Here is a 25,523-nt window from a genome sequence, read left to right as displayed (position 1 = left end):
TGGGGGCTTGGAGGTGAAAGGAGATAGGGCTGGGGCCAAGCTAGAGAGGTGAGGGCTCCAGTAGGAGGGCCCCTGAGAAGCCCCCTCCCATCCTCCTGTCGTGAAGCCTCCTCTCCTCTCTTCTCCTCCCTTTCCTCTTCGTCCACGTGGGCAGAGTCGTTGCCATGACACCGCGGGCAGGTGGGCGGCTCTGGCGGCTGTTTCGGCCCAACCCCCATGCTCATAGCCCAGGTGGGAGGGGAGCGGCTGCAGCGCCCGGCCCCTAGCCCAGATAAGAGAAGGCAAGCGAAGGCTCCCTTCACCTCGGGACCTGGAAGGAGCCCTAGCACTGAGGCAACCTAGCCCCAGGCTTGGAGGTCTGGGGGAGGAACTCTCAAATATCATCTTGGGTCTTGTCCCTCCCTTCCACCCAAGGTCAGGAAGTGGCACCAGGTGGGGATGACCCACAACTCCCATTTCTTTCTCCTTTTCTCACCAGTCCTCCTTCCACCTTTGCCCACCCACATAGTATATCTTAGTCCCTTCAGGCTAGCAGCTGATTGGTTCAGCCTGAGGTCTAACCTTAGTTCCTCATTCTGCAACACAACTTAATTTCCCATCCTCCCTTGGGAGACAGGAAAATAACCAAAGTTGAAATGAACAGAAATTCCTCTCCTACTGCCAAACCCCAGACTGTCCCATAGAAAGTAGACCTGACTTTGTACCACAGCCTGGGAGGCCAAGAACTCTCAAGTCCATCCTTGGTTAAGGAGGCCTCCCCACCAGGAGAGAGGACTTAGAGTGGAACAGAAGGATACTACATCTGGCTTCAGGAAGTCTGGGCCATGCCTGAGCTCTCTGGCTCTGAGCTCAGCACAGTCCTCCGTCTCCTCTTGGTGTGTCTCTCAGACTGTCTGTGGCTCTGCCTTCCAAAGATCCTTCCCATTGCTCTCTACCCCTGTTCCCTAAGGCAGGAGCTCTGCATCACTGATGGAATGGAACTACAGAGCCTCTGCTTAGCAGCCCTCTGCAGCCTGGCTGGCAGAGGTGGGGGTGTGTGGGATGGTGGTGACAAGATCCAAAAGGAAGGGAGGATGGCAGCCAGGGTTAGCTGGAGGGTGTCCAGCTTGTCACAGGGGTTCGTAACATGCACACCACATATACACGTGTAGACGCCTTTATTTCCTTAGCCTTCCCCTACTAACACAGCAGATATGACTGGCTAAAATACACATGTACACACACAGGCGCACACACGTGCACATGTGTTTGAACACCGAATCTGCTTTTCTCCACAGCCACTGCTTATGTTCTACATCAGGCTACTCTCATGCTAAAAGCTGTCCCAACAGGTTCCTAAATGGTCTCCCTGCCTTTCTTCTTGTTCCACCTTGATCCATCTTCTTCAAGGCTGCTAGTGTGATCCATCCACACAGTTGGTTTATTCAACACATATGTACTGAGTGCCTACTCTAAGCCAGATACTCTTCTGGACACACAAGATACAACCATGAACAAGACTTATGAAGTTCCCATTCTCATGAAGTTTATATTCTAGCAGGGAAGTGGAATGATAAACAAATGTATGAGATGGTGGTGGTAGCAAGCGCTGAAATTTAAATATATATATATAACCTGGGGCGAGGGGGTAGAGTGACAAGAGGCTATTTAAGTTAGACTGTTGGGGAGGCCTGTCCAAATATGGTACTTTTGAGCGAAGATTTGAATAAAGTGAGGGAGTAAGTTGCATGGCTATCTGAGGGAAGAACATTTCAGGTTGAAGGAAAGAGTCAATGCAGTAACCTCAGGGCGCCACTGTGCTCAGCATCTTTGTGGGACAGAAAGGAAGCCCATGTAGGATCAGAGAGGTGATCGATGCCTGTTTTATACGCAGCACTCAACTTTGCTCAGGTCCCACTAAGCACTCTGGATTTCATTCCAAATGAGATGGAAGGCCATTGAAAAGTCATGATCTCATCTTACTCTGGCTGCTTTGGGAGGGAAAGAACATGGAGGTGGACTGGCAAAGATGGACAACATTTGGGAACCTGTTATGATAACTCTGGTGAGAAATTAGGATACGGGTGGACTGATTTAAAACATTGGCAGTAGAAGTGAAAAAAAGGAGATGCGATATACAAATGCATGATTGCATGTACACACACACAAGTGTACATTTGTGTATTTTAGTCAGTCATATATGCTGCCTTAGTAGGGGAAGGCTATAGATAGTGGCAGGTATAGTTGGCTCTCCAGGATATGAGAATTTGAGAGACCTCAGGGAGCCTGCTTTCTGGAGAAGAGCCATGGGCATCAGAGTAGATCAAGTTCAAGCTAGTGTGAGAACAACTTTTAGCCTCAATGTTCAATCGGAATTAATCTCTCGTACTCTCTCTCTCTCTCTTACATTTATTCACATGCATGACTCAACTTATGCACATATATTTATACATTATTGATGCATTATGTACAGTATATATGTGGCCCACGTGCATGCTCACATGCATGCTTACACTCACATCACTGGATAAGCATACCACACACACATGAACATCCACACACACTGGTTTAATTAATTGCCTACACAGTCACATATACACATGGAGTCATACACACATGCATGTATATATGAGCCCACACTTACATATGTAAATGTGTTTATACACATGCAACAAACTCACACATACAAATGTACACATACACAGTCACAGACCCATTCACAGAGATATTCATTCCCTTCCCTGGTTTCTGCCCTATCCACAAACCAGAAGTCCATGTTCTCTCCAAGTAATAAGCATTTGCAAACTTGTGAGTCTACCACTTCTCTATTTGGGAAAGTATTTCTGTTATCAATAGGATATACTCCACTCCTGGATACATCTCATTCTCACCCACTCAGGAAAAAAAAAAAAGTCATTTTAAAAGAAAGCTCTGAAATTCTCTTGTCCCTTGCCTGAAGAAACCAGAACTTGCTCAGACAACTTGGGTGGAGTAACAACAAAGTTGTTGCATCTCTTCCCACCCAAGAAGTTTCCCTTCTTGGGAATTACAACCCAAGTTTTAAAAGGGGAAATATCAAAGCCAAAGTCCTTCTTCCAAGTACTTCTGGGTATGAGCCACCACTCCCAAACTCCAAAACAGATATAACAGATATTAAGGCAGAGGAAGAGAGGAAAGGAATTAGCACTGGTCCTAAACCTCCTGAGGAACCCTTCTTCTACCTCAGAGGCGAGCTTCATGATGTCCAGTGAACCCCTTTCATCCCAGCCTGAGGGCCCTGCCCAGGGAGAGGGAAGATCAGGAAGCTAACAAAAGTAAAGGGGTGACCTGGGTTTAGAAAAACAAAAGAAGCAAATATTTAAAAACAGGAGCCAGTCAGGGAACAGGGAGGCAAGACAGACACCTCCTGGAAGGGAAGCAGCTGCTGGAACACTGGATCATGAATAGCAGGACTCTCCAAGGGGCCAGGGGAAAGGGGGTGGACATCTAGCATTCCATGTGGGGGTGGAGGGGTGACTGCTTCAGGCAGTAGCAGCAGTTCCAAAGTAAAGTCTTATCAAAGCTGTTATGTAACCAAGAGAGCTGGGTAGAGCACAAACACCTCCCCTCCCCAAACAGGCACCCACACCCACACCTACCACCTCCCAGCACCCACAGCATAGGAAAACTCAGCTCCTCTCAAGCAGCCAGAGAAGGGAGGAATCATCTTGATGAGTTACATCAAAAACATGATGGGTGAAGGGCTCCTTATTAACTAGAAGTCACATCTGGGAAGGGAGGAACTGGTTCAGTTTGAAGTCCCCTAGATATCTCTCCCTTGTCTTTAATTCTCTGCCACACCCAATTTCTGCCCAGTACCATCTGGAAACCCTTTCCTTCCTCTCCCTCTAAGAAGGATCCTATTTGAATATTTGATTGTGCTCTTGGGGATGGGAGGTGAGCTGCCCTCCTGCCTGTTGTTTCCCCCACAGTCTCATCTGCATGTCCTGACATTTGGCTCTCATCCCCCTGGGACAAGGGAAAGGACCTGGAGAAATAACTCCTTGCTCTAGTTCCTTCACAATTACAAAGACAAAGGATAAGAACTCAGATAATTGCAATGACCCTGACTGTAGGTTAGTGGGGAAAAGATATCCAGGGATGCTAAGGACTGAAACCCAGACCTCATTCCTCAATTTGAATATTTTAACTCCTCCAGATCTTCCTCTTTTCCCACTGCCCTGTCTCCAGTAGCCTCCTCCTTCTCTTCTCCATGGCACTGAACAACCCCACCCACTCCTTGAATCCTTTGCTTAGAAATCTTCCTCCCCAACAAAAGTCTTTCCCAAATGTTGCTCAGAGCTAGGGATGGGGATGAGCAGGGCACAGGAGAGGTTTGCAGAATATTTCAGTGTCCCTGTCCTGAATTCCAAAGTATGGTGAGCAGGAGGATACCAACAAAATCATCCTGAACTTCTGAGTTCTGCTCACTCCAGGCATAACCTGCAAGACCCATGTTGTCTTAACCCAGAGCTGCCTTGAGCCTGAACTTCTGGAACCCAGTAGGAGAAAGGCTGGTGAAAGTACCCCTAAGCTTGTTGTGCTAAAAAGGATCCCAGGGGAATAGATATCACAGTTACAATTTCATCTTCCATCCCTACCCCCTCAGAACTGTAGGATGGTTTTGGAAAGAGAGGGTGAGCAAACAGGGAAAGGGGAGTCCCTTTTCCAAATTCCACTAATAACCGTGAGGCCTAATTCACATACCGGACCCCAGAATCTTTATTTCTACCCAAGGACTCTGCCCTTGGAAAGTGGGTCATCTGGGAGAAATTTTCTAGTGAGCCCTCAGCACTGCCCAGCCACCTTTTCATCCTTGTTCCGAACGCAGCCCAGTTCAGCACTCGGGACAGCTCCTAAGCAGCAAATTCCATTGAGTCCCATTCAGCACTCAGGACAGCTCCCAGAGACATCCCGGCCGCGTTGCCAGAAACCCAAGACACCAGGAAGGAGCAGGCTTTCCCAACCACACACCCTCTTTAGAACCAAAGCCCCTCTCCCCTACATCTCCCACACTCACTTCCAAACACCGGGCCACCTGATACCCCTCCCTTCCCTCTATGTCCCAAGAGAGGAAAGAAACCCAGACCCGGAGCTTTCCTGAGGGAGCCTAGAGACAGAACCCCACCCACCTCCTTTTCAGCCCTGAGCCTCTCAACGCCACTCACAGCTGGTTCTAGAAAACACGTTCCTTCTTAACCACCACCCCAAAAATAAAAGAAATACTCACGTGGGGGCTCCCAGCCCTGTAGGCAGATGTGCTGGGGGAAGGCAGAGAGAGGTAGCTCCCCACACCCTGTTCTGAGCCCCCTTTCTGAAGGAGCCAGCTCCCATCTGGACTGGGGGGAGGAGAAAATGTGGAAGCACTGAGTGAGGGGAGGGGAGAGGGGAGGAGGCAGGAGCGGGGGACTGTGGGGCGGGGGTGTCGGGTTGGGGGCGAGGGAATCCTTTTTAATTTCATTCTCTCCCCATGTCTACATCAGCCCTGCAGGCTCAGCTCTTTAATATTTACACACAGGAAGAGGATGAGAAAGAACAGAGTGAGGGGGGTATGGGCTACCTGAGCTCAAAGGGCACAGAGGCAGAGGCCTTTGGGAGCGAAGAACTTGGGTCCCCCACACTATCCCCAGCCCACTCCCATTCTGAGCTCTTGACTGGAAGAGAGAAGAAGGAACCCTGGGACCATTCTGTCCCTTTGTTAACAAGACACTTTGAAGCTGCATCAGAAAAAGATCAGATCCCCACCCACGTACCTGGACACCCCCACAAACCCAGATTTCTTGGGTGCCTATGTACAGATGGTAGAGGCAGTACTCATGCACAAGCATGTTCTGATGCCTGGAGTATGCTTGCCTGTGGGCTGTTGTGTAAAAGTGCATGAACATATCAGCTAGCATGTACAAGTTTACAGGAAAATGTTCTGAGTATATTCACATGTTACCAGCCACTGCAATCAAACAGAAACCTATGTAACTATATGTGTGAACCAGCCCCAAAGCAACCTCTCCTCTCTGTCCTTTGCTCTCCAGCTACAGTCCCAAGGAAAAGGTCACCTACCTCCCCGGACTCCCTTCTTTCTAGGTCCCTCCCTCACAGCCTCACTTTTTCAGTCTGTGACATGGGAAGAAGGGCTGGTGGGAAGGGATGCTGCATTGAGCCCAGGGGCCTGACAAGTTATTAGCAACGATGAGCTGGCAGCTCGTTACCATAACGATGGTGCCACCGCCTCACCCCAGCTCAAACCCAGACTCCCCAGACGGCAGGAGGCCCGCTGAGCCAGCAGCCTTCAGACTGGAGGGGGGGGATAAAGAGGGAATTGAGACATAATGCTTGCATAGAGGAGGGTACGCAGCTGTTCTTCCCACCCCCCACAGGGAGACAAAGCTCTGACTCCACCAAGTGGGAATGAAATCAGAATCTGGGAAGGTTTCCTGACCATGGGGATATAAGACACTGGAGGGGGTCTTTGGAAGCCCCTCTCAACAAAAGCTCCTGTTGTCATTTGCTCCCTCATCCCCTCACTCCTAAAAACAACCAAATAGGAAATCGCTCACTGAATTTCCATCTCCTCACCCTTAAATAGGGATAATCATAATTATCATTTGCCCTAAACTCCTTGAAGATTGAATCAGAAAGGGTTTAGAAGTAACTATAGACCCTTCCTAAATCAGACAAGCCCCAGAAGTTTTTCTACCCATCAGAAACCCAAGAAGGTAAGGAAGTGTCAGCCCAGCTAGAGGCAAAATGCATCAGAAACTGGGGGTGAGGGGGATGAGCTCAGTCAGCTCGGGCCCCAACATCAGCTGGAAGAGATGTGAGGTGCCAGGCAGCTGCTGACAGCAGGCACTGACACAAAAGAAAGTCTGGGTGCCGAGCCTGTAGCAGCTCCAGCCCCTTACCAGCAGGAACTCAGACAAGCTCATGGCCTGCTTCTGTGGCAGGTATGGCTAGGAATCCCCATCCCCAGGAATATCTGTAGCTTCCCCTCTTTGGAAAGGAGTCCCAAGTTAAAGGGTATACAGTCTTAAGAGATAATGAGTCTTTATTACTCCTCCCCAAATCCCCTATACTCAGTTCTGATGGGGCTGGGGAGTCCAGGAATAGAAGGCAACCTGGGGGGTTGGAAAGTTCCTTGGCTAAGACTAGCCTTAGAACCCACTAGTTCATTTCGTGACCTTGGACAGGTCCCCTCCTTCTCTGGGCTTCAGGGTCCCCAGTGTGTAATTAAGAGGTTGGACCGAGTCAATTCTAAGATTCCCTCAATGGCCATTGTTCTATATAACAACATATAAGCTCACTCCTTGGACATGAGCCCCCTGGCACAAAAGGCAATGGGCACTACTGCCAGATCAGTGGGGCAGTGGGGGTGGGGATGCGGGGGCTGTGTCTGAGGCTGTTCATCCCATGTTCATGTTCCTTTTAGAAACACCTGCCACCCTAGCCCTCCCAGCTCCCTTTTTAGACCCTGATTCACTGCCAACTCACGAAGCCTCTCCCTCCCTTCCCTCCTCTCTTCTCCCCCTCTCTCCCTTTTAGGCATTGGCAGCTGGGTGCAGAAGTAGCCCCAGCATTCAGGAAATGCTGGGCAGAGGTGGAGGGCAGTGCCCCCAGTGTCAGAGAGCACACAACAGAGAGTGCCACCTCTAACCTTGGTTCAGTTCAGTTCCTTGGGTCAACAAAAGACAGGCTGGAGTCTTTCTGTACCACTGATTAGAAATGTGTGATTGTGGGAAATGGAATTCATTTCTCAAACCTCAACATTCTCATCTGTGAATTGGCATTATATTAGCTTGAAACATGTGAATGGTTGTTTTCGTAGGTTAAAATAGAACAGTGGAATATTGGCAATTTCCTATGGCTTAACCTGATACCTGCCCTGCCCAGTTCTCAAGACTTTTGGAGAAATAAAGAGTTGAGAGAGGAACATTTTCAAAAGTCCTGGACTGATATAGAGGCGCTGTATTATTATTACTTCAAGGAGCTCAGTACAGACACACCTGGAGCCAGTGGGCTGAACCAATGACCCAGAACTCGGAGATTTGGGGCTTGGAACTCTGGGAGAGAGCCACCTGCTCTGGTGACTAACAATAGACCAGACACTTCCACCTGGCCTCCTCAGCTTCTGGCTCTAAAGGGCCCTCAGTGAAACATTACTGAGGTAACACAAGCTCCCAGGCCCCAAGAAGGAGAAGCAGCACACACAGGTACACAGTCTTCAGCTCCAGGCCCACCAGCAGCAGAGCCCCGCATGCAGGAAGGACACAACCAGTAGCACCATAGAGGATGCCCCCTGAGGTAGGTGAAGGTGGAGACCAATGGAGGGAGTGCCATGAGGCTCCTGAGTCCAGGATAAGGAGTCCCTGGGGAGAAGGGATGATCTGACCTCTGAGAAGTCTGATTTCCCTGTTCCAGGTGCCACACATCTCACCAGGACTGAGGGTGGGGGGGAAGGTTGGCAAAGACCAGGTGTGGGTGATTCGGAGTGAACCCTGCTCAGATACATCCTCACACAGCCAACACACACGCGCACACACACACACACACACACACACACTCGGTCACGCAGAGCACAGATACCTAGACCCTCACAGTCACAGTTACACAGGCACACACACACGCACTCACAGAAACATACACAGCCACGCACAGTGACAACACACACACTCATTCACACACATGTCCAAAGATACATGTACAGTAACACCCTCGTTGCATACAATCACTGCACACACACACACTCACCCACAGTGACATACACTCCACTGCCACACGATCATCCACAGACCCACGCGGTGACACACTCGCACACTCACCACGAACACAGTGACACGCACTCACACTCACACCTGCAGAGGAAACTTCTCTCCGGTCTCCCCAACATCACGACTTCCCCCCACAACCAACCGGCTACTCCCTCCCAGACCCAAGCCTCCAGCCCGACAAGGGCTGGGCGGGGGCTGGCCGGCTTCCCACCGCCCCGGCCCAGAGAGCGGGTCCCCGGTCCGCGTGGTCCTCCGCGCGTCCCTCGGGTCAGGCCCGCGGGCCTCCAGGCCAGGGCAGGGGCGGGGGCCGCGGAAGAGGCCCAGCCCCTCCCCCCTCGCGGGACTGGAGCTGAGGCCGCCTGAGCCCGGGGCGTGGGCGGCGCCCGGGCCGCGGCCGGGCCGAGCCTGGGGGGCGCTGCAGAGGGCGCGGCGAGTGCAGCCCCGTCCCCACCCCTCCCGGCGGCTTACCTGGCCCGGCTCGGGCTCCGGCCGGGTTACATGGTGCCGGCGGCCCGGGCCGGGGGCGCTGCGGCGACGGGCGTGCGGGCAGGGACCAGGACCCGGCACTGCGGAGCCCCCAGCGGAGGGGCCGCGCCGGCTGCGGAGCCCCGAGCGAGCGCCGAGCGGCAGCGGTCGCGGGAGCGGGAGGCGGCCAAGCCACGGAGGCTGGATTTCCCGGGGACCAGGAAGGGGAGGCGGGGGGATCCCGCCCGCGCGCTCCGCCCCCGCCCCCGCCCCCGCGCAGGGCGGCCGAGCTGGGAGCCGAGGAGAGGGAGGGGGACCAAGCTCCCCGCCCCCGCACCGGACCCAGGAGGGCCCAGGTCGCAGCCGGCGGGCGGCTACCGGGTCCCCGAGGAGCACTCGCCCAGCTTAGCGACAGCGCTGGGGAGGCCCAGCCTGGGGGTGCCAATAAGATCACGCTCACTGGGGGCCGCGGGATCAGTGTCCACCGAGGACCCAAAAGGGGCACATACAGTGTCACTGCCACGCACAGCCGATCTAGGCACAAGCACCTAAGCCCAGAGGCGGGCGGTTAGGAGATAGTCACAGTCTCACAGACAAGGTCTCCTGCCCCACTGAGGCACAGTCACACCCCGAATGTCACATACAGCCCCCATCCCGGCACGTCCCCCTAGGAGACTCTCCTTCGGGTTTTCCAGGTCTGCTCCCCGACTCCAGCTCTTGGTCTCGGTTCAGGAAGCCCCCCTCTTCTGCCCCAGCCCTGCCAAGATGAGGCGCTGTGCCCGGTCTCAGGGCCACTGACAGGAGTCCTCCACCCACACTCCGCACAGCGGAGGCATCCCCAGTATAGAGGGAGAACCCCGCTATACCTGCGGTCTTTGCTGGGGCCCCCACCCGTGCCCACTGTGCCCGCCCACCTCTGGGCCCAGAGCCAGGGGCTGTGCCATGGCGGGGGTGGGGTAGAAGAGGGAAAGGGAACTGTCCGGAGCACAGCCGGTGGCTGCAGAGCCAGTACATAGGCTGCAGGAGCCAGGAGAGGCGGAGAGCTGACTGCAGCAGTCCCTGGCTAGAATCCGTCTTGGCGCCCAGAGCGATGCTGTAATGCGGGGGAGGGGGCCTCGAGGGGGAAGCCGGAGGAGGAGGGGCTGAAGATGTGGAGGAGGAGCTGGCTCTGAATTCTGACTTTCCAGGGTGGGTGTGAAAGTTGGGATGAAGGGCCGGTGTGTCCTTATAGCCCTCTTCCTCCACCTTTTCTGGTTTTGAAAACTTGAGCTGGTGAATCGTGGGTTTGATAGACTTGGGAAACCGTGCATCGCTCTAGGGAGAGACCTTGGATTTGTTCTGATTCAATGTCCCCCTAACAGCTCTTTTCTCTCGGTATCCTTTTGGGGCCCCTGGCTCTTATTCCTGTATAAAGCGGCAAACTGAGGTACAGAAAGTAGAAGCCACAGGCCCTAAAATGTTAGAACTGGGAGCCAAGTCCCAGGGAGATGTTGAAAGGTGCCACATTACATAAAGGAGCTTAGAGAGTCCTACTCTCAAAGGAAACTGAAAGTCTTAGCGGGAGATTAGCAGTTTGGTCAACTATCTTACTGCCTACAACACAGGACATTGTCCCTTCAATCATGTGCTAAGGTTACAGTTCCCAGCCCAAGAATCATTCAGTCAAGAGTAAATGTCAGAGAAAATAGGATAGAAAGTTAGTCTCAGGAACTCCTTAGAACTGAAAAAAACATCTCACTTTCATTGGAGCATAAAAAGTCATCATCTAGCTGGGTGGGGTGACACATGCCTATAATCCCAGCAACTCAGGAGGCTAAAGCAGAAGGAAGATAAGTTCAAGGCCAGCCTCAGCAACTTAGTAAGGCTGTAAGCAACTGAGCAAGAGCCTGTCTCAAAATAAAAAATAAAAAGGGCTGGGGATGTGGCTTGGTGGTAAGGAACCCCTGGGTTCAATCACCAGTACCAAAAAAAAAAAAAAGAAAGAAAAAGAAAAGAAAGAAAGAAAAAGAAAGTCCTCATGTAGGATGCTAATGGGTACCACCATGCTTTGTCAGTTCTAACATGTACATTTTGTTAACCATTCTGAAACTGGAAAGCATCTTACAATAGAAAGGGACATTTGCTATGGTTTCTCTCTCTCTCTCTCTCTCTCTCTCCCTTTCTCCCTCTCTCTCTCTCCCTCCCTCTCTGTCTCTCTCTCTCTGTCTCTCTCTCTCTCTCTCTCTCTGTCTCTCTCTCTCTCTCTCTCTCTCTCTTTCCCCCTTTCTCTCTCTCTCTTTCTCTCTCCCTCACCCTCTCTCTCTCTCTAGCAGGGATTGAACCCAGGGGTGCTCAACCACTGAGCCACATCCCCAGCCTTTTTTTATGTTTTATTAGATACAGGGTCTCACTGAATTGCTTAGGGCCTCAATAAGTTGCTGAGGCTGGATCTAAACTCGAGATCCTCCAGCCTCAGTCTCCCTAGCTGCTGAGACTACAGGTGTGTGCCATCACACCCCGCTCTGCTTTTCTCTTAAAGTTGTTATCAAAGAGTTGTGTTTTTAAATTGACAACCTAATGTAGTTTTCATTTGTTCCTTCAACAATATTTACTGATCATCCAAGGCACATTGCTTAGCCTCTTGGGACATGTCCTTTGCCATATGACTTTGTAACTAACTGATTGAAAGGTGAACTCTGTTTTCTCTCCCCTTGAATCTGGGTGAACTTCTCCCTTGCTTTGGCCAATAAGAAATGTGAAAGAAACCATAATGTGCCAGTTTTAAGCCTAGCCTCTAAAAGACTTGCACACCTCTCCTCTTTCTCATGGTCTCCTGCCTTCACTATGAGAACAAGCCTGAGAAAGCCTACCCAAGAATGAGTGACAAGGTAGAAAAGAGCCATACCATCACAACCATTCCAAACAAGAACAATGAAGACCAGCCTGTAGCTGCTGACCTGTAAACACATGATAAAGCCCAGACATAAGCAGCAGAAATATTTACGGCCACAGCTGACTGCAGACACATGTGAGCCAAATGAGTAGGAAGAATCATGAAGCCAGTTTGAGGATTCTTGAGCAATAATAAGTGCTTGTTAATTTAAGTCACTGAGTTTTGGGATGGTGTGTTATGCCACAATATCATGGCAATAAATAACTGTACAGTAACATCTGATGACAAATGAAATTTACCATTAGTTGTCGTGATTTCTTAGGGCATAAGAGAAAGAAGGTAAAACCGTGAGTCTGCCCAAAGGGGGTCAGTACTCCTTAACTAGAACTTAGAACCCCAAGGGGTTGTACTCTCAATGTCCAAGAGAATCAGAAAGAAAAAAAAAAAAAAAAACTCTCCCCATCCCTACACATAGAATATTGTAAGAAAATAGCTTGTTTTGAACTTGGCAATAGCAATGAGTGTCAGGGGAAACAATCACCTCCTGAAGACCCATAACCACAAGTTAGATCTCCCACCACATGCAGCCCAATTCACCAGACCTAGGAGAACTAGAAAAACTCCAACCAAGAATTTAGTATAAAATGGTCTCAGAATGATAGCGCCTCAGGTGACTGACAGAAGCAAATCTTTGTTAAAAGAATCCATGGTTATCTCAGGCCTCAAATTATTTCCACAGATAAATTTTCAAAGAAAATGAACACAGAAGAAAACTTGGTTCCATGAACGAGAATCAGTGTGATGATTAATTTTAATGTGTCAACTTGCTTGGGTTAAGGAATACCCAGATTGCTGGTTTAAAAAAAAAAAAAGTTTCGGATATGTGTATAAAGATGTATCCTGAAATGATTAGCATTCGAATTAATAGACTAGGTAAAGAAGATTTACCCTCACCAATGTTGGTGATCTAAGTCACTGAGGGCCCAGTTTAAAAAAAAAAAAAGTCAAGGAAGGACTGGGCATGGTGGTGCACACCTATAATCCCACCTACTTAGGAGGCTGAGGCAGGAGAATCAAGGCCAGCCTCAGCAAGACCCTGAGCAACTCTGTCTCAAAATAAAAAGCAAAAAGGGCTGGGAGTATGGCTCAGTGGTTAAGCACTCCTGGGTTCAGTCCCTGATACCAAAAGAAAAAAGAAAAAAAGAAAAGAACAAGGGAGGACAAATTTGCTCTTTCTTCTTGTCCTCTACTATCCTTGGACATTGTAGCTCGCACTTCTCAGACCTTCAACCATTGAAGGGTTATACCCAATGGCTCTGCTATTTCTCAGGCCTTTGGATGTGAACTGAATAGTACCATGAACTTTCCTTGTTTTCCAGTTTTCAGACAGTATGTCATGGGACTTTTTGGCATCCTTAATCGTGTGAGCCAATTCCCATAATAAATCCCCTCCTAGATAGCTTCATCTGTACCTGTATCTAAATAGACATACTACTGGTTCTGTTTCTCTGGAAAACCCTAATCAACACAAGCAGCAAAAATGACACAGGGCAGAAAAACACTCGCCAAGAACTCAACTATTAGAATTATGAGACACCAAATATAAAATACTATGTTTAGTATATTTAGAAGAATAATCTATGGCCTTTGGCTTATTTTTCTTGTCTTATCATATGCTGACTGTGTCCTAGAGCACAAGGTTGAATAGAAATGATGATGGTGGCTTTATTTGTCATTTCCATAAATTTCGTGCATTTGATATTTCTTCTTTAGGATGATATTTATTGTAAAAATTTTGGAGACATCTCTCAATCATGTAAAGTTCCATTTTATTTATAATTAACTAAAAATGTTTGTTAAATGCCTGTGATTTTTTTCTTTTCTTCTCCCTTTTTTTTCCTTCTTGTTTTTGTTTTTGTTTGCAAGACTGTGGATTGAATCCAGGGCCTCACACATGCTAGGCAAGTGTGGGAACTTCATCCCTAGCTCTTTTTATTTTATTTTGAGACAGGATCTCACTGAATTTCCTAGGCTGGCCTTGAACTTGTGATCCTCGTGCCTCAGTCTCCCAAGTAACTGGGATTATAGGTGTGTGCTACCACATCTGACTAAATGTATATAAGTTTTAAAGTGCATCATTTACAATAGCTACAACAATGTCAGATATTTAATAATAAATAATAAAAGATACATAAAATTATAAATATTGAATGTCATTTAAAAAGACAATAAAGGAAGAGATATTTCATATTGATGAATAAAAAACTGTAATTTTCATAGAGATGTAATTCTTCCTATATTGATCCCTAGATTTAATGCAGTTTCAGTTGAAATGCCATATAATCTGATTACCTGATTCTAAATGGAAAAGTTAAGAGCCAAGAATGACTAAGACACTTTTTAATTTTTTCATGAAAAAATTTAAACGTATAACAAAAAAGTAAATAAAATAGTATAATACCCCATGTGTTTGTTACTCAAATACAATGATTATAAACTCACAGTCAATGTTGTTTAATCTGTATCTTCCATTTGCACTCTTTGTATTATTTTGAAGCAAGTCCTAGACATAATATTTTATTAATAAATATTTTAGTATGTACATACAAGAACTATTTTGTTAAATATTATCACATCTAAATACCACATCTAAATAAGTTTAACAATAATTTCTTAAAGTCATCAAATAGTTATCAAATATTCAGTTATATTTCTCTAATTTTTCTAATTTTTACATTGTAATCAATTGGTACCATTTAAGAAGATTTTTTTGTTTTTTGTTTTTAGTCTATATAGTTCCTCTCTCCTTTTCTCTTTTTTAATATTTGTTTAGTTGTCAATGGACATTTATTCATTTATTTATATGCAGTGCTCAGAATTGTACCCAGTGCCTCACACATGCTAGGCAAATGCTCTACCATTGAGCCACAACCTCAGCCCCTCTCGACTTTTCTTTTAATAGCAAATTTATTTGTTAAATTAGTCAGATTGTTTATCCTGAGAATTTCATATATTTTGAATTTAGTCTGTGAAGTTATCATTTTTCTCTATCCTCTCCCTCCCAATTCCTTTTTTTTCTTCTGGTATTGGATACAGAGCCCAGAAGCACTCTACTACTGAGCTACATCCCCTCCTTTCTATTTTTTAATTTGTTTTGACACAGGTTCTCACTAAGTTTTCCAGGTTGGCCTTGAACTTGGTATCCTCCTGCCTCAGCCTCCTGAGTAGCTGGGATTACAGGTGTGCACCACTGTGCACAATTTATCCCCTATATTTTATATAAATGGATAATTGGATATAGAGCTTCAATTAGATGCTGGTTCAATTTTGGAGCAAGAACTCTTCATAGGTGGTATTGTATATTTTTATTAGCAGATACACCATATCTGGTTGTCTCTTTTACAATGTCTCCTCTATGCATTAGAGTTTGAAAATTAATGGTGTACCAATTATACAGTTCCCTCTTCATTATTGGCTGGAACACTTACATAAAGAGAAACTTCCTCAATTGTTTTATTACCCTAATATACAGTTCATATAGGGAAATCAGGGAAAATATTCATTCCTTTAGTTTTCAGTTTTAAAACCAATGAATTGGAGGGAAATAAATGAACCTTGACCTCAAAAAGCAGAAGAAAAATAAAAAACACAAAACAGCAATTCAAAATAGATCATAGACTAAATGTGAATAGCAAAACATTAAAGCTTCCACAAGAAAATACAGGAGAATACCTTTATGACCTTGGAGGGTACAACTATTTCTCAAGCAGGATGCAAAAAGTTCTAACCATGTAATGATATATTGACATATTGAATTTCATTAAAATTAAATAATTATGCCAGGCCTGGTGGCACACACCCGTAATCCCAGCCTCTTGGGAGCCTGAGGCAGGAGGATCACAAGTTCGAAACCAGCCTAAGCAACTCGGTGAGCCCTTAAGCAACCTAGAGAGAGCCGATCTCAAAATAAAAATAAAAAGGGTTGGGGATATAGCTCAGTGGTAAAATGCACTGGGTTCAATCTCCAGTATCAATTTTTTTTTCAATTAAACAATTAAATTCATTAAAAGAAACCATTAAGAAAGTGATGCCTTGTAAGCACAAGGCCCTGGGTTCAATCCCCAGCACCACAAAAAAAAAAAAAAAAGAAAGTGAAAAACCAAAGGCTGGGAGAAAATATTTGTAATTATATATCCAATCAAGAACTCACATCTGGGGCTGGAGTTGTAGCTCAGTGGCAAGAGTGATTGCCTAGAGCAGGTGTGAGGCACTGGGTTCTATCCTCAGCACCACATAAAAATAAATAAAATAAAGGTATTGTGTCCATCCACAACTAAAAAATTTTTTAAAAAAGAACTCACGTGTAGGGGAAGGAAGTGCTGGGCAGTGACATTGGTCAAATTATATTGTTATATTGTGTGTATGTACAAATATGTAACAAGAATCCCAGCAATATGTATAATTATAATGCACCAATTAAAAAAAGTAAAAAAGAAAAAGAACTCATGTCCAGAATATATCAAGAACACCCACAAACCAATAGGAAACAAGTACAAAATTGAAATGAGTAAAAATCCTTAAATGAGCCTTCTCAAAAGAGGATCACCAACTGGTTGATAAGCATATAAAAGGTGTTCAGTAGAATTACTCATGAAGGAAATTAAATGTAAAACCTCAGTAGGATCCCACCATACATCCAACAGAATGATTTATAAAGATCAGTGGTGCCAAGAATTGGTAAAATGGGAAGTAACCAGAACTCTGATACATTGCTGGAAAGGGTACAATGGTACCACCATTTTGGTATACTGACAGCATTTGCCAAAGCTAAACCTATGCCTACCCTATGACTCAGCAATTCTACTCCTGGATACATACTGCCTCAAACTGAATGCATATGTCTACCAAAAGACATGTACAAGAATATCTGTAGCAACTTATTTCACAATGGCCCCATGCTGGAAAAAACAAAAACATTCACCAATGGGAAAAATAAGTCAATAAATTATGAAATAATGACATAATAGAAAAATCATGCAGCAATAAAAAAAGAACAAACTCCTGTTACACGCTACCACATAGAATCATATACCCTAACCTCACAAAGTGTGGTCCACAGACTGGCAGCAGCAGCATCACCCAAGAGTTTGTTAAAATGCAGAATCCGAAGTCCCCAGCATGGACTTACTGAAACAGTTTACATGTTAACAAATTCACCAGATGATTTGTATGCCCACTAAGGTTTGAAAAATATTGTTTTATATCTTCCCTTGGATGTATATAAAAGTAAAATTCTCCTCAATCTCTACCTCTAGGATAGTACTTTAAGCATGGCATGGTGGCACATGCCTGAAATCCCAGCTACTCTAGAAGCTGAGGCAGGAGGATCACAAGTTCAAGGACTACCTGGGCAACTTAGTGAGACCCTGTCTCAAAATAAAAAAATTAAAAGGGTTAGGGATGTAACTCAGCAGTATAGGGCCCCTGGATTCAATCCCAAGTTCCACAAACACATAAGAAAAAAATCAAACTTTAGATTGTACATATTAAAATCTATACGCTGGGCACAATGGTACAGGCCTGTATAGTCCCAGCTACTCAGGAGACTGAGGCAGTAGGATTGCTTTGAGTCCAGAAGTTCAAGGGCAGACCTGAGCAACATAGGATGACTTTGTTTCAAAACAAAAGTAACAGCAACAAAGCTAAAAATTCTAAAGATTTAAGATATACTTCATGGAATCTTTTTTAACCCCCAAAATAAAATAAAAGTAACAACTTGGTTTCCCAGCATACTCCAAAGGTGACTAATTTGGGCTTTTTAGTATCATCACAAACATATTTGGTGTATTTTAATACACTGAAGCTTTTATTCCATTATGGGACCCAAGTACAACTCCTCACCACACAACAGGCCGATTGCATAAAACATAAGTTGTTGCCAGGCACGGTCTGTCTTTAATCCCCGCAGCCTGGGAGATAAGGCAGGAGGACCATGAGTTTAAAGCCAGCCTCAGCAACTTAGCAAGACCCTGTCTCTAAATAAAATATAAAAAAGAACTGGGAATGTGTCTCAGTGATTAAACGACCCTGGGTTCAATCCCCAGAACAAATGAACGAAAGAAAGAAAGAAAGAAGGAAAGAAAGAAAAGAAAAGAAAAAAAAAGTTGTTGAGGCAAGGAAGACAACTTTATTTGAAAATCCAACTAGATAAAAAGACAGAGAATTCCTGTCACAGAATCCATCTTGCTGGGAAGCTGATTTCGGAGCAGTTTACATAACCTTCTCATAGTAAGTGATGGGTAACCAGACTTGAGGGTGCCTCCTCACATTGGGTGGACAGGATGATGCATATCTGATTCTAATCACCTAGTCAGGAGATGTTTTTCAGTTCTGCCAATCTCAAGAACAAAGATTATTATTTCCTTGGGCTATTATTGTCACTGAGTCGTTTACCCATGTGCAGTTCCTGACATATTACACAATAGACAGGCTAGAGGGGGTAGCTGCCCAAGGCCCTCTTGCTGATAGCCAAACTCAGTAATGAAAGAAAGCCTCCTTAATGCTCAGCTTCAATTCTACTTATGCTCTATTTTCCCCATTTATGGCCAGAGGTTTTCTCTTTAAGTTGGCTGCTGGGTCCTTCACAAACCCAGAAATATTTGGTAATTTCTTTGCTTTATAATATAAGGAAATATTTCAACTCATTTTGTCATTTGCTGTACCAGACCTGAAAATAGCCATTCTTCCAAGAATCCAGGTTGCTTTTAATTTGAAATGGTATTAAAAGCTTCATACTGGGTACTAAGAGATCTCATTAATTACTCTAAATACTTCTGAAGACTAAAGAGGTGTCATTTGCCCTATCACATATCAGAAGATATAGCATCAAGACCATGTGGTCTGTGCTGGCTGGGAAAGAGAATGATCAGTACAATAGACTAGAGAACTCAAAACAGATTTATATATGACACTTTGGATGTACGACAAAGAGGGCACCACAGATCAGTAGAAAAAGGAGAAAAAATGATTATCCATTTGGAAAATTAATTAATTGGATCCCTACTTCACACAATATGCAATTCAACTCCAGTTGGATTGGGTTAATGAATTAAATGTCAAATGCAAAGTTCTTAATAGAAATTGTATTAATCTGGGGTTTCCAGAGAAGGAGAAGCAATAGTGTGTGTATGTGTGTGTGTGTGTGTGTGTGTAGATAGATAGATAGATAGATAGATAGATAGATAGATAGATAGATATTAAGGAATTGGCTCTCGCAATTATGGAGGCTGAGAAGTTCTAGGATCTGCCCTATGCCAACTGGAGACCCAAGAGATCTCTTAGTATTCTTTCTTAGCCTTTTTATTCTACTTAGGCCTTCAATGGGTTGGATGAGGGCCACCCACACTGGGGAGGGCCATTTGCTGTTCTCAGTTTATGATTCGAATTTTAATTTCATCCAGAAACACCCTTACAGACACACCAGAAATAATGTTTAACCAAGTATCTGGGCACTCCGAGGCAGTTATGTTGACATAAAATTACCATCATAGAAGTTTAGATAAATAGCCTTTTTTTTTTTTTTTAAAGACAAGGTCTTACTATGTTGCCCAGGCTGGCCTCAAACTCCTGGGTTCAAGGGATCCTTCTGCCTTAGCCTCTGGAATAGCTGGGACTACAGATATACACTACCAATACCTGGAAAATATCCTTTTGAACTTGGGTGAGAAATATTTTCTTATAAATAATATGTACCAAAAAGCACTATCCCAGAAAGAAGAGATGGGTTGCTGGGCATGGTGGCGCATGCCTGTAATCCCAGCGGCTCAGGAGGCTGAGGCAAGAGGATTACGAGTTCAAAGTCAGCCTCAGCAACTTAGCTAGGCCCTAAGCAACTCAGAGAGATCCTGTTTCAAAATTAAAATAAAAAAGAAAAGATGGATATATATGACTCTGTTAAAACTTAGAACTTATATTCATAAATCATCTTAAAGTGAAAAGACAAGCTATAGAGATTTTTAATATATATAACTGACCAAGAATTAGTATTAATAATTGTCTATTTCTCTATATTAACTCCTCAAAATCAATTTTAAAAAATATGTATTACATGAGCAACATACATGAGCAGGGAATTCTTACAGGAAACACATATGGACAATACACATGCAAGGACAGATTCATACTTATTAGTAACCAGGGAAATGCAAATTAAAACCAGAATGAGATATTAATGCATACTATTAGATTTGCAGAAAATTAAAAATCTGACCATTCCAAGTATTAGACAGAATGTGAATCAATAGGTTCTCTTACACAAATCTGGTAAAGGCATAAATTAGAAATATTTTATGATAATTCAGCATTAGCTTAAAAAGTTTGATATTCATAGGATAATATTCAAAGTATTCATAACCAATACTACATGCTTCTGATCAATCAGGACAGATGCTTAACCAATAAAACTGGATGCTGGCCTGTATGTAGTTCTGCTGGTGTATATTAGCTAATGATAGCACTACGCATATTACAGCTCAGCTTGCCACCCCTAGTTATGTACCAAGTGGAAACTCCTGCTCACATTATTTATCAAGAGACATATACAAGAATATTTATAGTAACACTGTTTGCAGCAGGAAAGAAATAGAAACAACCAAAATGCCTATTAACAGAAGAATGGCTAAAATTATCATAAAATAGTCACACAATGGAATATTACATAAAGCATGCAAAAATATGGGGATAAATTTTAGTTAATATAGCATCAAGTATTTTTAACGTCCCCAAAATTATATGTATCATAATATCTTTTTCATTAAGTTCAAAAATGAAAAAACTAAACATATATTCAGGAACGTTGGATAACACTATGCAAAGAAAGAACAATAATCACAAATTTAAAAGAGCAAAAGCAGAGTCATTAGATAGGGAGGAGAAGAGGGGTAGCTCTTGTAGTTTTCAGGTTGAGTTAGGTAGGCATTATAATATATTCTTTTATAAATACACACATACATTCATCCAGAAAGTAAGGGGTCCATGTCCAGGGATGAGCGTGAACCATAGACCAAAAATCATGACTGATCCAATTCTGTGTATCTCAGGTCCATTAAAAAATAAAAGACCAATTTGAAGTATGAAAAATTTTAAAGAACAACTGAGCAGATAGGAAAGGGGACTAAAAATAACTTCAAGAAATGAAAAATATAATAACTAAAATTAGAAACTCAATAAATGAGTTTAAACGCCAACCAAAGGCAAGTGCTAATAGAATCAGTGAACAGATAGATAGAGCTGAAAAAATACCCAGGAAACATTATAGAGGGATAAAGATCTGAGGAAGACATTAAGAAATATGAAGGGTAATATGAGATGGCCCAACATACATCCAACCAAAAGCCCAAAAGCAGAGAGAGAGAACAGGATAGGGGCAAATAGATAGCGATTGATCGTTTTCCAGAATTTGATGACAATGTCAAACTATAGATTCCCAGTGAATTCCAAACAGAAAAATTAGAGAGCCACACCTACAACATCATAAAACCAGAAAGATAAAAGGATATAAGCTAAAAGGAAGAATTTTTAAAAAGCCAGAGGGGCTGTGGGGTATATCGTAGCGGTAGATAAAGCATATCCACAATGCCCTGAGTTCAATCCCAAATGCCAAAAAGAAAAAGGAAATAAAAATCAATCAGAGAAGAAGAGACAAGTTGCCTTCAAAGAAGCAATACACGAGCTGGCAACTGACCTCATAAAGCGATAATGGATATGGGCATGTGTTGTAATTGTTGCCCAATTCCATCTTTGAAAAACCCAAAGACTTTATTATTACTGTTTCACACAGTCAAGTTTTATTTATATGGATCCACATATTTACTATTTTATATTACTTCATTGCTTCTTACATCCTAGACCTTCATTCTGAAGTATTTATAAAATCTCACAAAGGTAACCAGAGATCACAAACTTTGCCAGTTGATGAATCCATCTGTTATCCACTAACACTCACAACTAAATCTTGGTAGCTTAAAATCCAGGATTTTTGCAAGTAAGCAAAATGTGGGGGCTTTAGGCCATGGCTAGCCAAACCAGAAATCTGCAGGCTCAGGACCCAATCATTCATGCAAGGGCCTCCCCACACTGACAGTCGACTCCCATCATTGCCATGTGCCATCATTAGTGAAATTGAAATGCTGCTGCTTTGGCCTGATGCCTGAGATTAAAGTTATCTCTTGTGAAATGGAGAGCATGCATTTTCTGTGTTATGCTCAGTTGGAGAGGTCCTGGAGTAAAATTGCTTGAGCTGTTAGTTAATATCGTTCTTTTCCTCATTGCCAGGACACCCAAGCAGGGACTCCATAACCTTAGGCCCTAATGATTCCACAGAGTCATACTCCTGCTCAGATTCCATTCCTGCTGATGTTATCATCACCACCACCACTAGGAACCAGTGAAGCAGGAACTCAGCTGTGCCATATGCTGGTGGCGCTGGAATTCAGCCGTGCCCGAAGGCCATAAAACTCAGAGACTGCATTGCATTCAAGCCAGAAAGTCCCTGTCTTTCCTCTTTGGAAGTAAGAAAGGGACTCTCCTGAGGAATGTTCAGTGAAAGAGAAGAGAGGAGTCAGAGCAAGACTGATTGAGTCCCATGGTATTTTAAAGATCAATGGTTATACTATCTAATTCAAACATAATCCATGACACTCAGGGTGTACAACCAAGAGAGGGCTAGACCAGATTAGCTTTGGAGTCAGTCCCCTGTTGTGTACCTAGAACCAGCCCTTCTCTCCATTACTTGGCATCTATTGCTAGAGTTGGTCCATGTGCCCAACTTCTTTCATTTATAGTGAATTCTCCCTCCATGACTTCTGGTCTCCAGAGGCATCCGTCTTTGTTTGCGATCACCCTAGTCCATCAGCCAACACATCTCTGAAGAGTTCAGGACTCCTCTTGAGGCTTCTTCAGGCCTTGTGTAAATCATAAATGGATGTAAAAGGAGAGGATTTGCCACGCATCTCTCAGAAAGATCTTAATTAAGATCTTAAGAAAGATCTTAATTCATACCCAACCATGGAAATCTGTTACCTTTAAATGATCAAAAAACTGTTTTAGAAGTACATTTTTTTTTCTTTTTGAAGATAAATTAAAGTGTTTAATAAGTTAATTTTAAAATTTAAATAAGTTTATTGAATTGCAATTGCATTGTATATACCTACATGTGCCTACACATAGTGCATAAATTTTAAGTGTACCACTTAATGACTATATCATTCCTATAACCAACCCTAATCAAGAAAAACAACAACTGGGCACAGCCTATAATCCCAGTGACAGGAGAGGCTGAGGTAGGAGGATCACAAGTTCAAGCCCCGCCTTGGCAAATTAATGAGGCCCTCGGCAACTTACCAAGACCCTGCCTCGACATATAAAATAAAAAATAAAAGGGCTAGGGAGGTAGTTCAGTGATAAAGCACCCCTAAGTTCAATCCCCAGTACAGAAAAAAAAATGTTTTATGTATCTTTGCATTGGACCTCCAGAAAAATTGATGTTCTACCTAGGAATGTCTGCAAGGAGAGGTTCAGGCTATGGAGTTAACGTGAGGGCTTAAGAAATTAAGCTCAGGGTGGGAGCTAGGTTCTAACATGTTTAACAGCATACGTGATCTTTCTGTGTTTTAGGTAACAGCCTACACAAATATATCAGTGTCTAGGAATATTCAAAACCTAGGTTTGGGTTCAAGCCTGCAGGGAAAAACATGCATCTGGTCAGGTCACAGAGCAAACCAATCTTTCTGTGTATCTTGGTGAGGACAGGAGCAGAAAAAAGCAGGAAGAAGTAGGAAATCCTACAAACATCAAAGAAATGAAACCATCCTACAAAAGAATACTTTCCAGGTTGTTTATAAAACCAACATCACTGCCAAGGTCATAAAAGGCATTTCAAGAAAAGAAAACTATTGTTCAACACTTACAAATTGAATCAAGCATTAGATTTAAAATAAACACACACACACACACACACACACACACACACACACACAATTTACTTTTTATTTATTGCAAGGCTGAGGATAAAACCTAAAGCATCATGCAGACTTGGCAAGTATTCTATCACTGAGCTATAGTCCTACCCTTGTCTTGATATCCAGAAGTAGAAGTCCTCTCAATTAGTTCCTCTGTTAAGACTGCCTTGGCTATTATACTTCTTTTATATTTCCATATGAATTTTAGGATTAAAATTTTTGTTGATTTACACAAAAAATAACTCCATTTGGATTGTTACTGAGATTGTATTAAAGCTGTGCGTCATTTTGAGAAGAACTGGCATTTTAACAACTGTGAAATTTCCAATCCATGAATACAGTATATCCCATCATTAACATAGATTTTCTTTTAGAATATCTTAAATATCGGGTAGTTTTTAATTTAGGGGGTTTGAACATTTTCATTGGATTTATTCATAGTACTTTTGTGTGTGCTTGGGCATGTGTATACACACACTGTGGAAACTAATTTTATTTTATTTACCAATTGCTTGCTGTTATTATTTAAATACATTACTGTTTTTGTATATTGATCTTCTATCCCATGATCTTGGTAAATTCATTCTTAAATACTAATTGTTCATCAGTTCTTTGGATTTGCATATAATCATCTAACTACAAATATTGGTAGTTTTACTTCTTCCTTTCTAATATTTCAAAATTTTATTTCCTTTTCTTTATTTATTGTACTGTATAGAAACTCCAGTAAAATGCCAATGACATGGAGATAGCTGATGTCTTGATCTGATCTCAGGGGTAAAGGATTCAAATTTCATAATTAAGAATAATGTTAGCTATAGAGTTTTTTGGGAAAATAGTGTTTTAGCAAAATATAGAATCCCCTTTTATTCCTCACATGCTTAGACATTTTGTCATCAATCAGTGTTGAAAATTATTAAATGCTTTTTCTGCATATTAGGTTTTTTGTCATGCAAATATGGCAAAATATATTAACTAATTTTTCATTTGTTTGTTATTTCCACAATCCCAGAGTGCTGGGGACTCAAACCCGGGCCTCCAGCATGAGATGCAGGCACTCTACAAGATGGGCTATATGGCCTGCTGGACTAATTTTTAAATGTTAAACCATAACTTGAATTGTAGGCATAAATCCTTCTTACTTGTGATGTATTATCTTTTTTATATATCATACAAATCTGTTTGTCAGAGTCTTATTTAGGGTTTTTTGTAGCTATATTCAGGAGAGACATTAGCCTGTAATTTTCCTTTCTTAAAATGCCCTTCTCAGGTATCATTGTTATGCTGTACTCATGAAAGAGGAAAAGTTTGCTCTTTTTCTATCCCTTGGAAGAGTGTTTGATTATTAGTATTATTGCTTTCTTAAGTTTTAAAGATGTTCTCCAGTGA

General features: G+C 43.5%; 1 protein-coding gene across 3 annotated transcripts in view; it reads right to left on the bottom strand.

Moving 5' to 3' along the window:
• Dlgap3 (DLG associated protein 3) overlaps positions 1-25,523 on the bottom strand; it is a 96,319-nt gene that overhangs the window by 50,621 nt on the left and 20,175 nt on the right. The window contains exon 1 of one of the 3 annotated variants that reach the window (XM_047562978.1): positions 9,249-9,566. The exons of 1 other annotated variant lie outside the window; for it this stretch is intronic. The gene's annotated coding sequence lies outside the window, so the exon portion shown is untranslated. Of the gene's footprint in view, positions 1-9,248; positions 9,567-25,523 lie in introns of those variants that run through there. One more of the 3 variants, XM_047562981.1, reaches the window with a different exon arrangement.

This window comes from Sciurus carolinensis, chromosome 1 (assembly GCF_902686445.1).
Source record: "Sciurus carolinensis chromosome 1, mSciCar1.2, whole genome shotgun sequence".
NCBI lineage: Eukaryota > Metazoa > Chordata > Mammalia > Rodentia > Sciuridae > Sciurus > Sciurus carolinensis.
Note: the sequence above shows the minus strand (reverse complement) of the source record. Positions and strands in the feature narration are given on the sequence as shown.